Below are 13,982 nucleotides of genomic sequence, written 5' to 3'. Positions count from 1 at the left end.
AAGACAAATATGTTTTTCTTGTTTTTTTAAAAAAAAAACAGAACGGAGGTTATAGTATTATTCTAAGAGAAAAAATAAAAACCATCAGCCTTAAACATCAAGCTTTCTTTTTAGAGAAGCTTAACTCAGATCCTAAATAAGTTTTTTTTACGTCAGTTAGAGCTATTGCTTGTGCTAACTCTTCTTCCTCGGCAGTCAGCTGGCGGCTTATTTCTTTTTTCAAAAGATAAATTTGAAAAAAAAAAAGCCAAAGCCCCAAAAATGATAATTTAAAAGAGCTAAGGAAAATTTTAAAACTGATTGAATTGTTCAATTTAAAAAAAGCACCATGCACCCTTTCCACCACTGCATGGTCACCACGTGGCACCTTCTCCCTACTTAGGTTTAGATAACCTAACCTTTGGGCACTTCTAACCTTCTTCGGAACCAACTGTAAATTTTCGTACAGTCTACAACCCTGAATATGGCCTCCCAGTTGAGAGAACCCAAGGTGGAGATAGAGTCAGACTCCAAAGTGTAATCGGAGTCCTCACAAAGGAGAGACAGAGCCTCCCTGACTCTATAGGTGGAAGAGATCCATCAGATCAATGAGGGCTTGACAAAGGCGAACAAAGGCAAAGTTGTGACACTGCAGCAGAGGGCAACGAAGAGGGAAGTGACTATCCTGCTCAAATGCAAAATAGGCAAACCAGGAATTGGTAGGAACCTTTATGTCTCATTACATGAATATTTGGTAAATGAGTGGAATTATTCTTACCAGGGAAGAGCGATAGTGGGAGCGTGTTGACCTCCAGTAGAATTTATGCGTACATGGATTAGAAATAATTGGACCATGAGGGGCTAGAAAGTAGAAAAGATGCAATTTTTACCTAACAACTACTATTGCTTCCTGTTTAAAACTGAGCAAATGGCCCTTAATGTGCTAGGGGTAGGACAATGGGTGGTTAAGAACTCCCCACTGTCTGTATTTAGATGGTCCCCGGACTTTTCCCCTATGGGCCCTAAACCCTCTCTGGTACCCATTTGGGTAGAGCTCCCCAACTTGCCTTTACACCTTTGTCCTCTACTGAAACTTATAGTTAACCCTCTAGGTAGACTATTAGGGATTAGACCCACTAGGTGGCACCCTCAGGCCCTTATTGAGATGGACATCACTCAAGACCTAGTAGCCAACCTAACAATTTCATTGTGAAGTGGATACTCCATTGACCAACCAGTAGTATATAAGAATATTCCCAACACTTCTTTCCAATGTGGAGCTAAGGATCACTTCATCAGAAACTATCCTGTTGAGTTCCCCCCTCCTTCTAAACCAGATGAACAAAAGAGCCCAGAGACTGATAACTAGGGGTTCCAAAATGTGGACCGGAGAAACAAACCCTTCAACAAGAGTTGGCAACCAAAAGGCAACCCAAAAGTAAAACAGAACAATATGTTTACCCCCCTTCTAATGGATCTTGTTGAACCTTCCCAACCAGGGGAGGAGTCCTCTATAACTCTCAGGCTGAGGCAAGACAAGATGTCTTTGCAAGGGAGGTAGAGGACATGGATTTTCATGACAATTTTCAGGAAGATCAACTTCTCCCTTCACAAGTAGATGAGGAGACTCTCCCTAGAGAAAACATAAAAAATGACTCCCTTGCTGCTATTAAGCAAGGTATTAGGAATGGCAGTTTGGGTGCCTTAGGCTTCTCCAAATGGAGACAGTCACACAGGTGGGAGGGATGCATTCCCCAGCCCCTAATGAGAAGACCCCTAATGAGAAGACCCCTAAGCCCAATGAGAAACCTCCATCCAAAACCCCCAGAACATGATGCTAGACAACATTACAGCTCTGTCCTTTAACACAAAAGGTCTAACTGATGAAATAAGACCTCATATTATTAAAGATTAGATGTGGCAATCAGGTTTAAAACCTTCTTTTATATGCCTGCAAGAAATCAAAGTGATGGGTGATGCATTGCAGAGGAACTTATGTATAGTTTCCAAGAATCACAGATGGTTTGTAACTAACCATCCGCAAGGAATGGGGGAACAGCCCTTGGAGTTGATGTAACACTGGCCTCCTGCATCAAGGAGGTACAAGTGGACTCTTTTCACATATGGATTGTTGTCCAGATTGACACGGGGGAGGATGTATTTACTATGATCTCTCTATATGCCTCTGGTCCTGCAGAAACCAGACCTGGGCTGTAGACGTCTCTGATGAGAATTAATTCTCCAATTATTATGCTTGGAGATTTTAACATGGTGGAGTCACAAATGGACAGGTACAAGCAACTCGGCCAAATAATCAGAGGTCAGGAAAAGAAAAGATGGGAGGAATGTAAGATATTGCATGCACTACAGGATATGGCATCTTCAAATGAGTTCACTTGGAGCAATGGAAGGACAGATATGCTGACAAGGAAGGCTAGGTTGGATAGATGCTACATATCGGATGTTCTCATTCAGAAATTCATGAGTTCAACTGTTAAAGTTATGAAGAATATTGTTCTCTCAAATCATTTTCCAATCCTTTCAACCCTCAAAACCTCTTGTCAAAAAATCAAATCTTAGGGCGTGGTCAAGATTTGTTCGTGACACTCAAAACTTCTTAGTTTCAATCAAAAAAGAAGTCACCAAAGCATGAGCTCAAAGAAGGAACAGTAAGTATAATAGACTTAAGGTTCTAGAAAGTAGAGTGTCTTCATCTCAAGAGGATTTGAGCAGTGAAATAAATAATCTCAAAGGTGACTTGAGAAGGGGGGAAAGAATTCAATGCCAACATCTTAAACTCTTCATCATAAAAGAATGGTGGGCAGGCAAAGTAGCCAGACCAACCAAAAAGCTATTTGCAATCCTTAAAAAGAAAGCTGACAAAGAATTTTGCCCTTTTTTCAAAACTCCTCAAGGCCTCCCGACGGTATCCATTAAGGAGAACATGAATACCGCAAGGGAACACTTCTCGAACATTTTCAGCACTCCTCTAGCTAGAAATGAGGAGAAAGACAGGGCATGTAAGGTAATTATAGATTGCAGATACAAAACTGTCCCCAACTCTCTAGCAGCAAACTCTTGAATCTGATGTGTCGGAAGGGGAAATTGCAGATGCAATAGATTTCATACAGGATGGGAAAAGCCTTGGAATAGATGGCCTTCCTGCTGAAATTTTCAAGCAGTTTAAGGATCTGATGATCACACCTCTCCTTCTTGTGTGGGAAGAAAGTTTAGATCACAGAGCTCTTCCAATATCTCTGAATGAAGGGATAATCAAGTTGATTCACAAAAGGGGTGCTAAGGATGATCTCTCCAACTGGAGGCCTATCTCCATGCTACCGACAACATATAATTTTTTTGCTAAAGTGTTGGCAAGGAGGCTCAGTAACAACCTTAAAAATAGTGGGTAAGAGAGGAACAACTTCATAAAGGGCCGATACATCCTTAATGCCATTATTGCCTTGTGGGAAGGAGTGGAACATGCCCAAGACACTAAATAGGACTTTGTCTTGTTTAAGATTGACTTTGACAAAGCTTATGATAGATTAGAATGTGACTTCATCCTTAAATCTCTAAAGGATATGGGTTTAGGACCTCTTTTTATCAAAAAAGTTGCAACATTGTTTGGGAATGCTAGAGCCAGAGTAGTGATCAATGGCAGTTTATCAGAACCCTTTGAACATAAGAGATCTATCAGACATGCTTACCCTCTTGCTCCTTTACTCTTTGCTATAGTTGAAGATGCCCTCGGATGGTTGGTACAAGATGCCGTACAAAAAGGTGAAATGAAAGGCATTGACTTGCCAAATAATAAGGGGCAAATGTGTTTGCATATGTTTGCAGATGACACTAATGGACTGCTGCATAATGATGAGAAATCTATAAGAACATTCTGGTGCTACCTTCATATATTTTGTACTGGCTCACGATCCCTCATTAATCACCAAAAAACAGGAAATAAAAACTTGATTAATGACCCTCCAAATTGGATAACTAAGCAGGGATGTCATGTCATCAAAGAGGGACAAGTGTTCAGGTTGCTGGGCATTCCAATGGGTTTCAGAGTGACCATGAAACAGAGATGGCAGTGGGTAATGGAAAAAGTGAAAGCAAAGTTTGATAGATGGAAAGGTTACGAGCAAAATCTAGCAGGAAAATTCTTGGTGCTTAAACATTTTCTCATCCCCACGACCATTTACTTCCTCTCATGATGGACACCCTCTAAGTGTAATATTAAAGAGCTACAGTCATTATGCTGAAATTTCCTCTGGTTAGGGTATGCGGATATGTACAAAATTCCTAAGGTTGCCGGGACATACTGTACTCAGCCCAAATAGAAGGGAGGACTGGGGATCCCAAATGTAGAGGACTAAGCCATCAAAATGGAAGCCAAATGGATCATAAGAAGTATGTACCAACCCGAGTTTGATTGGTCGGTTGAGATGCACATAGAGTGTCAAATAGACATCAATGGAAAAACCTCCCATTCCTCCCACTATTTCTCAGTAGAATCCATATAAAAACCTTTGGCTCTGATTTGGTTAGAAGTATATGGTCAGCATGGAATAGAGTCAGGAAAACACTATGCCTATCAAAGATCATTAGGAAAGCTCCATGTATTTTCCATATGGATCTCCCTTTACCTAATGATTATGTGGATGCACATAATTTGAAGAGAGCTTTATCTAAGAAGGGGATATAATGCTGGGAAGATATATCGGATTTCACTGCCCAAACATGGTTTAAGACTGATCAACTAAGGCAGATGTATAGACTCAATAGAGATGATATACTCTTCATACAGTCCAGAATATCCAAATGGGACCCAGATAAGGCCATGCTCATTCAATGCAGAAATGCCTTTACATTGGATGCTTTTAACTGGTCCCAGTCCAATTCCCTTTTGCCATCCCCCCCTTGGCTGTTTAACGGAATGTCGGTACATGTTCGACTCAATACAAAATGGAATATCCTGTGCAATAGAAAATAGTGGGGATTCCGATTCTCAAAAATTTGGTCAACTGTAATTCCTCCAAAGAAATCGGTCCTATTATGGCTCATCATAAAGGGTTATGGACTAACTCTAGAGCAAAAAAATTCGGAATTGGAGATGGAATGTGACCCCGCTGTGCTGAGAGGAAGAAGAGACCATACCCCATCTGTTTATTCCATGCAAATTTAATAAAAGTCTCTTGGAACTAGTTCAACAATGTCTTTCCCTGGTCAGGGAATCCCAGTAAACATGAAAGCAAATCCTACTTGGAGACTTCTCTGGCTGCTCATCAAAATTATGGGATACAATTAGGGCATAATATATTTTGTGTGTTTGGATTATGCGCAATTGTTTAGTGTTTCATGATGTAGTTTCACTCAAATGCCCTGGCCTAAGGAGTGCTCTTTATGTGCAGATGAGGATGAGATTAAAAGCAGACAATACTGTATGCCAGGCCCAATAGTCACAAATTGAAGTTGAAGAAGCTCTAGCCATCAATGAAGCTCGGGACGAGTATGAAGAAAAGGTCAGAAACATCAAGGCAAATCGTGAGAGTCAGGAGCAAGAGTGGACAGAGGTCGAAAACCAGCTTGCAGAGGAAGATGCCGAGTTAGCCCAATTCATACTAAAGCTGACTGAGATTAAGAACTCCATTCAAGACTACCGATGAGTTAAGCTTCTTTGTATCTGAAATGTTAGTTTTTGAGTAATACAAATCTCTCATTCTGAGATTAAAAGAAAAAAGAAATTAAGTTGAAATTTAAGTGTTCAGTTGAAAAATTTAAAGCCATGGAGAAAGGGCTTGAGAATCGATTTAACTATTCTCAATTGAAATAATTAAATCAAATGTTTTTTTGCTTATTTTTTAACGAAAAGCAGATATTATAAAATTAAGACTTTTTGTGATCCCTGTATATTAGTGATTAGCTCTGTCACAAAACATTGATTTATTTAGATGTTTCATCCATCATTGAAATAAACTTGAAGTTAAATCCCTATATAATGGTTCAATGATCAGACTTTAAATGCAAACATTAAATGCAAACATTAACAGTTCATGTTTCAATAAGGCATATTTATTTTTTAGTTTTTCTGTTGGTCAAGGAATTTACTACTCTCTCTCAATTTTGGTTCACAAGTTTACTGCATAAAACAGTGATAGGTATTAGGTTATATAGCTAGAATCAATTAAGTTCCCTTTTTTCCAATGCCTGCACAAGTGACAGTCTCCCACCCTCCTCGAAGAGAGCAACTCCATTTACTACTACTGCCCCCAACCCAAACCTACAACTAAAATTTCAAATTTTGGAATCAAAGATGTGAAAATTACAAACTCTTGTTCTCCAAGAAGATTCCACCAGAGGACCTTTTTTTCCTCAAACTGCCCCCTTCCCAAATGCACAATGTCAATTCTTTAAAAAAAGAAGAAGAAGCTAAAATTATATTATAAAAGAGGGTAGGATTTTACAAGCTTTTTATAAAGAAGCTTAACTTGTTACAGAGTAGCTTGTAGCTCTACAAGTTCCAAATTGAACTGGATCAACTTATTGTCTCTGATTTTCAATGCCAAGGACTCTTTCTTTTTGAACTCAATCTCTTTGGCTACCTTGATTGCCTCATTGTTGCTCATGCTGATCAAGTGCAGGTCCATTCTTTCCATTTGGAGAACTTTGAGCTCTGCGATCTCCTTCGACAGTTTTGTCTTTGACTCCTTCAATACCAGCCTCATTTGCATAGACAAACATTGTTTTAGGCCATGGATCATGTCCCCTTTTACACGTTGGAAGACCCACAGGTCTCTATTGACCCAAACTGTCTAGAGATAGGTGGCCCTAACAGAGTTCCACAAGTCTGAGGACAAGCCATTGCTTTTGCCAAGAAGTAGCTCCTTCCAGTTTAGGTCCTTCGGGTGGGCAGGGGCAATAAGGTTGGACATGAGTTTAAGCACCTACAAGTTGGTTGGACAAGATATGAATAGGTGAGGGATGGTTTCCGGGCTTCCCCTACATCTTGGACATTGCCCATCCCTGATGCCTATCCTATGAGATTTCTCGTTAGTCCACAGTGCTTGGTGGAGAATCAACCATAGCAAACAAGACATCTTGGGGGGGGGGATGGTGCTGCTCCATATTTTGCCGAATCTGAACTCCCATTGTCTTCTGTTCCAACTGATGTGCCATCTTACATTGAGCTTGGTGTAGAGGAGAGGGGCCAGCTTTTTGAAATGGGGGATATGCCAAAGAGAGTCTTTTCCTCTCCATACCACAACCCTTATCCTGAATGGACCTCTGTGATATGGATGAAGGATGCAAAGTTACTGTCCCACAGAGCGATTATGGTAGCACAAGGTTGACATCTTCATAGTTTAGCTGGAACTTTTTCTTCATGGATCAGGGAAAAGCCCGACGATTGATGGACTCCCTTAGAATTCTTCTAAATGTTTAAGCCTCTCCTCCTAGTGGCCCCCCTGCTATTGGTGTGGCAAGAATCGGTGACTTTGGGTCCCTTCCATTCTCGATCAACGAGAATGGAACTAATAAAGCTAATCCATAAGAAGGGACTTGAGGGCATGATCACCAACTGGAGAAACCGATAACCATTCTCAACACCGCCTACAAAATATTTGGTAAAACCTTGGTGAGAAGATTGCCTAGTAGCCTGAAGAAATGGGTTAGGAAAGAACAAAAAGCGTTCATTGAAGGGATATGGGGATGGGGGATAAATTCACCAAATGAGATAGTATCCTATTTAGCCATGCTAGAGCAAGAGTCATGCTCAATGGACACCTAACAGAAGCCTTCGATCTAAAAAGATCCATCAGGCATGGATGTCATCCTCCAGTAGTTTGCGGATCTATTAAAACCTTTTGGAAATGTCTTTATCTCTTCTGCTTGGCCTCTGGATCTAAGATTACTCATGAAAAAACAAGGATAAAGACCCTGATCCAAGAACCCCCTCAGTGGTTTGTTAGAGCAGGGCTACAAGACCATTTAAGAAGGCCATGTCTTTCGACTTCTGGGCATCCCCATGCTTTGGACTCACATGGGCGAGCTTTAAAGAAAGTTTGATCAATAGAAGGGTACCAACAACAGGGCCTGGCAGAGCTAGGTTGGTGGTTCTTAAACGCATTCTTTTTCCCTGCTCCATCTACTTCATCTCCTATTGGAGACCCTTACTAGGGAAATGAAAGGGTTAAACACAATGTGTAGAAACTTTGTATGGTTGGGAGATGCTAAGGTGTACAGTGGCAAACTTGCATACTCTCAAAGAATGAAGGCAAAGATGGCTAGACGAGCTAAAAATAAAATTTTGTTTGGACAAAAGGGAAGTAAATTGTTAAGAGCCGAATCAAGCAAGGACCCATATATTGCTCCAATGCTATAGAACCAGGGGCCCTTTTTTATCCAATTCTTTTCTTAGAAAACCCAACATAACATGCTCCCTATTCCCCGATTGCCCTATTAGGGTCCTACCCTTCATTGCAACTGAATAAGAGATGGCACATCCTATGGGATCACAAACAATGGTGGGATTTAAAGTTCTCCAAAGTGTGATCCCTCCGATTATCTTGCCTAAGAAGTCCTACCTCTCATGGTTAATAATGCCCAAAGCCATGTGGACCCATCAAAGAGCCTTTAGAATTGGCATTGGGAATGGATTATATCCTAGGTGTAATAAAGAGGTTGCACTTACTCCTCTGTTCATTACATGTCAGTGTAATGCAGAGGTACCGAGGCTTTTACATGAGTGCTTGCGCCCAGTCCTGGACATGGACCTCACTTGGAAAGAGCTGCTTACTTGGAGGGCATATTGGAAGTTCCATAGCATAATGGAAAATCATTAGAGTAGACTAAATTTAGGAAGTGTGGGTGGGCAGCAAATAAAAAATTAACATGCAACAATATCTAAGTAGGGATTTGTTAGTGCATAAAAAAGGCAATTAAAGCAGGTTTTAAGATGTGCAAGGCTTAGTACACCATGTAAGAGTATCTAAGCAAGGATTTGTTTATGTAAATAAAAATGATAATCAAAGCAGGTTTTTTTGGGAAACAAAAGATACTTATATTTATAAGATGAAAGCTACCATATACACATGATCTCTTTTTACACTTGCCGTAACCATCCTACTCCCAATCACTGTTAAGCAGATTACAGATTTGGTCCCATCTCTCCTCATCCTAAACAAAAGATGAATGCTCCCATGAAACATGATAACCGAACTGCATACATGCCACAACTAGAGATTCAGAGGTACATCCCTTAGGAGTTTGTTCTTCCAAATAATCTATCTCCTTTTGTCCAAATTTTCACATTTGGTCTCATGGTCGAAGGATTTTCAATTAAAAGCCACAAATGTATGCACCGACTTCTTCTCCTTTTGGTATCATCTCTTGGTTTTGGGTCCAAATTTAGGGTACTTTATTTTCAGATCTTTCCATATGTAAGCTTGCAACATATCAGAGATTGTTAGGATGCCCTAGTATGTGCTCTCTATGTGCTAATATCCCAAAGGTTGGACCTAACTCAGTCTATCCCAGCTTGTAAGGCCTGAACTAGCGCAACAAACAAGTTATCATTCAGTTTATTTACATAATATACATGACAACACTGTTGTACACTTATACTAACACATCCAAAGCTTGTTGACTAGACCCTTTTTGAAATATCAACAAATTCATGGAGTTCCAAATCCCCCATAGACAACAATATCTAATAAGTACTAAATTAATAGCCCCTCCCTCTTCATTCAACCTCCACGGCAACCAGTCCTCAACCCCACCCATTTGTCAATCTTTCCCCAGAATCCTCTTATAGTAGGGCAGTCCCAAAAGGCATCATTGCCATCTTCAATTGCTGATCTACACCTAGGACAAATTCTAGATGTGAAGTTCCTCTATAGCACTTTTATATACAATGGGCAGGGCCGACATGTAGACCCTCCACAAAAAGTTCCAAGCTTTTATAGATCTCTTCATCCAAGCATTCAGGCTCCACCTTACTTTCCAAATTTTGTTGCAATACATCACATTAATCTCACTCTTGCTCATCTCTTTATACAGTGTGTTTGGTAGTGACTCTATCTAGCTTAACTCGACCAATCCTTCAGCTAAAGCATGCCCCATTATACACAGTAGAGACCCATCCCTTCTCGATTTCCTCTAGAACTTGTTTTACAACTTGTAGAGATCTCTCTGCTGCTTTAAAGATGTGCAAGGCTCATTACACCGTGCATGATGCGGATGAAATGATTCAATTGTTGCCCAAAGATGATTTCTAGAACTGAATCAGAAGCATCCAATAGGACTGCCTTGAGAAGGACATCGTGGTCTCCAATGAAGAGTTTGGCTTGATGAGACAAGATTCGGAAGTGACAGAATATATCCAAAGCCTGCTTATGCTAAAAGAGTTTATTGAGTAGATTATTGCTCGGGTTTCTTGGTTCTTTTATGCAGAAGTTATGCTTCTTTAGTCAAAAGCATGATGTATTGGATGATCTTGCTTTTTTTTTTTGCTTTGGTAATAAAGTATAGTTGCCTTTGAAAAAAGAAAAAAGAAGAAGAATTGATGTGGGTTAATGTAGTTGTTTGGGTGATTTAATCTTTTGAAGGGTTGAGGAACGTGCACATGCACACAGAGTGCTAAAACATGACAGTTAGCAAGCACTTGATGAATTATATCGTGTAGGCATTGGCAGAGTCATCGGCTTGTAGGGTACACGGTTTGATATACATATTTTTGATTGAAATAAACATGATTATTATAAATGCGCCAGTCAATTTTTTAATTAGCTGCTTATCGTCGTGTGCAGGATCAAGTTTGACCACTCTGCTTCTTTTACTTTTATGGGGATTGATAAATCGAGAAAATTGTGCAGGCATCCTAGCTGCGTGTAGTAGTAGTAAGTAGGTACAAATTTAATTCTGCATGTGTTTATTAATAAAACCAGTAAATACTCACACACATTGAACTTGTATATAGTAATATAATATATATTTATATACAGGATAGTAAATGGAAAAATACCCATTTCAATTTATATATATTTGACCACTTCCCTATGTACTTTATGCTTGCCTTAAAGGAGGACTTTACTGTGTGCCCTCCCTCTCTTCTGCAGGTTGGGCAATGGCCCATGTGTTTGATTTAACACATATTTGAACAAAACCCAACCGATTATAATCCCTCATGCCTTTAAAAAAAATAAAAGAAAATATTTAACAGATATTTATTATTTCCCCATTTTTTTAAGTCCTTTTAATACAATTGTTACTCTCCCTAGCTACCATATAATTTCCACTTCTTAGACACATATAGATATACAAATATTATGACATATGATAATGGGATTATTAACGCTAACAACAATAAGGCGATCGAAGTGGCGTTTGTAAAAATCTCCCCATTTCTCTAATATAATTCAAGTCTTTTCATAAAAAAAGAAAAGAAAAAAGATATGGGATTATTAAGATACATTTCTGGTTATTTCTCGGTCTAGATTATATGATATTAAATATAATTTTACTGATTGATTTAAAACATTGTCCTCCTCCTCCTCCTCCTCCTCCTCCTTCTTCTCTCTCTCTCTCTCTCTCTCTCTCTCTCTCTCTCTCTCTCGGTTTTCTGACAATAACTCTTTAAAAATCTTGATTAATCGCTCTCACATTGCTCTTGCCTTGTCTGTATTTATTTGTGTAGAGCTGGGCAAAAAAGTACCATGTTTGATAAATGATTAATCCATGATTAAGGAGAGGGTTCTACAGTGACTCCTAAAATTTGAAGCCCTCATAGGGCCACAATTTCTCTAAATTTAGACAAACATATATCTTTAATTAATAGGGTTGAAAAAAAGAAGGTCACAATTTCTCTAAATCTAGAAATAAAGATACATCTTTAATTTTGGAAGGTCAAGCTAGTCTATGATCTTCAAATTGAAGGTTAAGGTGGGCTTAGGAGTGGTTCTACTCCGTTTCCTTTCAATTAATGAATCTATGATTATCTACTTTCTTTCTATTAATGATTCATGTAGGGGGTTCTACTTATCTGAAAAATGTTGTTTAATCTGGGATTAAGAAGGAAATGTTGTTAAACAATGGAGTCCACTCAGCTTTGCCGTGAAATTGTGGGAAGAGAGGCAAGAAGGGCCTTCGTGTCAAGCAAAAGCGGAGGCATGAGGTCCCCATTCTTCTTCTAGCTTGTGTATCCAAAAAGCGGCTGCTTTTTCGCCTTTTCGGAGCTCCATGCTTGGTAAAGTGAACAAAAAGCTGCCAAAATCTCCAATAAAGAAAAAAGTAACAAAATCTTTTGAATCCCCCAACTCCTTATCGGATCCTTCGCAATGATCTTGGGCGATCACAAAAGTGTAAATAACGCTGTCAATACAGAGCGCATTGGCTTATCACGCACTGTAATCGGTGTTCATCATGTAATCAAAAAGAGCAATCGAGTAAATTGGACTAATTAATTAGGTGATCAAGCAGTGTAACTTAGCATGATTAAGTAACCGAAAATAGTGAAGTAAACTAATTGAGTGATCCAGTAGCATGAATTTACATAAGCAACTAATGAAAGAGAGTAAATTACGCCAACTGGGTAGTCTCATTGAGTAATCAAATAGAGTAAATTCTGCTAATTGGGCGATCAAGCAGAGTAATTGGATTCTCATTAAGTTATCCATTAGAGAAATTTATGCTCATTAGGTAATCAAGCAGAGTGACTTGAGCTCATTAACAATCAGAGTAATCACGTAGACTACTTGGGCGATCAAGAAATAAGATGCGACAGCAAATTTTTGTTTAAGATAGTGTTTCGACAAGCAGATTTTCAGTTCGTGATTATCGCCATGATTGATTATGAGTATGAGGGGATTGCCGGCATGAATGATTCAAATGCATCAAAAACTCCTAACATGAGCAAAAATTGATGACCCACATTTACATATTTAAATTATGAAAAAAACCCACATTTTAAAACAATAGATCAGTAAAAAAAACCAAATTTTCTAGTCGGAAATTATACATGTTTTTTTTTGGGGCGTTTTCGTAATTACAAAAGAACCCACTTTCCAAAAAATGGCATTTGTTCCATGAAATTTCAAAGAACCCACATTGCAAAAACTTTTAATTGATGAAAAAGACAAATTTTTCTCTCAAATTGTTTGATAATTTGTATTAACAGCGGATTAACATTATCAATCACATTTAGAAAACTAATTAATTGATTGATGGGATGTTTGCCTAGTACCTACCTCTGGGAGTGGCAGGAGAAGAGGGCTTCATTTATTCCTCCAACATGGGTTATTCTGCCCCCATTGCAGACCTGGGACAAGGCCACATTCACATTCTGGCAAAAAAAAAAAAGCGCCAAAAAAAGCTGCAGTACGATCAAAACATTTCCCCATTACTTTATGGAATTTCCCCCAAAAATTGCATTCCAAGTGCCAACCTTCCTCTCGCTTTGATTCTCCTCCTAATTTTCTAAGGATTTTTAATCAATTTTATATCCCATCTTTTATTCTCTTTGATTTTTTTAATTCCCATTTTTCTGCTTTCGTCTAAACGGACTTGAGTTCTAACATCTTGTTGTAGGTACAAGGTTCTGGCTATGGCAGATTGATAGCTCCACAACACCACCGGATTTCATAATACCTGCTTGCGAGACCCTCCCTAGCTATGGAGTGTGTATACTATATAGCCTGAGCTCTTCCTATATAGGGAAGAAAATGACCTTTGATATTATTTTCGATTTTTCTTAAAATTTGTGTAGTTTTTTTCCCTCCAATCACTGTATTACTTATAATAACAAATTTTCATGGCCCCAATTTCTGTCCCTTTTTATTTTGCTGCTTTCCTTTTTCTTTTTCTTTCTTGAATTTAGTGTTGTGTGTTCATCTATCTTTTTACTAAATTTAAGAAAATGAGATCATCTATAAAAAGTATTTGAAGATTTTTTTTTTTCATGAGATAAAAATTTAAACACCTGGCAAAAAAACTAAATTCAACTTAAAAAAACT

The sequence above is a fragment of the Cibotium barometz genome, chromosome 35, assembly GCF_041138505.1.
Source record: "Cibotium barometz isolate CiBa-2024 chromosome 35, ASM4113850v1, whole genome shotgun sequence".
Classification (NCBI taxonomy): domain Eukaryota; kingdom Viridiplantae; phylum Streptophyta; class Polypodiopsida; order Cyatheales; family Cibotiaceae; genus Cibotium; species Cibotium barometz.
The sequence above is the reverse complement of the archived record's forward strand: the minus strand, read 5'-3'. Positions refer to the sequence as shown.